Raw genomic sequence first — 2,042 nt, 5'->3', positions numbered from 1 at the left:
CAGACACACACACCCAGACACACACACCCAGGACACCACACACTCAGACACACACACCCAGACACACACACCCAGACACACACATCAGACACACACACCCAGACACACACACCCCACACCAGCACAACACAGCCACACACTCAGACACACACACCCAGACACACACACCCAGACACACACACTCAGACACACACACCCAGACACACACACCCAGACACACACACTCAGACACACACACCCAGACACAACACACCCAGACACACACACTCAGACACACACACCCAGACACACACACCCAGACACACACACCAGACACACACACCCAGACACACACACCCAGACACACACACCCAGACACACACACCCACCAGACACACACACTCAGACACACACACCCAGACACACACACCCAGACACACACACTCAGACACACACACCCAGACACACACACCCAGACACACACACTCAGACACACACACCCAGACACACACACCCAGACACACACACCCAGACACACACACCCAGACACACACACCCAGACACACACACCCAGACACACACACTCAGACACACACCAGACACACACACCAGACACACACCCAGACACACACACCCAGACACACACACCAGACACACACACCAGACACACACACCCAGACACACACACCCAGACACACACACCCAGACACACACACTCAGACACACACACCCAGACACACACACCCAGACACACACACCCAGACACACACACCCAGACACACACACCAGACACACACACCCAGACACACACACCAGACACACACACCCAGACACACACACTCAGACACACACACCCAGACACACACACCCAGACACACACACCCAGACACACACACCCAGACACACACACCAGACACACACACCAGACACACACACCCAGACACACACACCCAGACACACACACCAGACACACACACCCAGACACACACACTCAACACACCAGACACACACACCCAGACACACACACCCAGACACACACACCAAGACACACACACCCAGACACACACACCCAGACACACACACTCAGACACACACACCCAGACACACACACCCAGACACACACACTCAGACACACACACCAGACACACACACCCAGACACACACACCCAGACACACACACCCAGACACACACACCAGACACACACACCAGACACACACACCCAGACACACACACCAGACACACACACCAGACACACACACCCAGACACACACACCCAGACACACACACTCAGACACACACACCCAGACACACACACCCAGACACACACACTCAGACACACACACCAGACACACACACCCAGACACACACACTCAGACACACACACCCAGACACACACACTCAGACACACACACCCAGACACACACACCCCAGACACACACACTCCAGACACACACACCCAGACACACACACCCAGACACACACACCAGACACACACACCCAGACACACACACCCAGACACACACACCCAGACACACACACTCAGACACACACACCAGACACACACACCCAGACACACACACTCCAGACACACACACCCAGACACACACACCCAGACACACACACCCAGACACACACACCCAGACACACACACTCAGACACACACACCCAGACACACACACCCAGACACACACACCCAGACACACACACCCAGACACACACACCCAGACACACACACCAGACACACACACCCAGACACACACACTCAGACACACACACCCAGACACACACACCCAGACACACACACTCAGACACACACCCAGACACACACTCCAGACACACACACCCAGACACACACACTCAGACACACACACCCAGACACACACCCAGACACACACACCAGACACACACACCCAGACACACACACCAGACACACACACCCAGACACACACACTCAGACACACACACCCAGACACACACACCCAGACACACACACCAGACACACACACCAGACACACACACCCAGACACACACACCAACACACACCCGACACACACACCAGACA

This window comes from Chiloscyllium punctatum, chromosome 8 (assembly GCF_047496795.1).
Source record: "Chiloscyllium punctatum isolate Juve2018m chromosome 8, sChiPun1.3, whole genome shotgun sequence".
Classification (NCBI taxonomy): Eukaryota; Metazoa; Chordata; class Chondrichthyes; order Orectolobiformes; family Hemiscylliidae; genus Chiloscyllium; species Chiloscyllium punctatum.
This window is presented reverse-complemented; position numbering follows the sequence as displayed.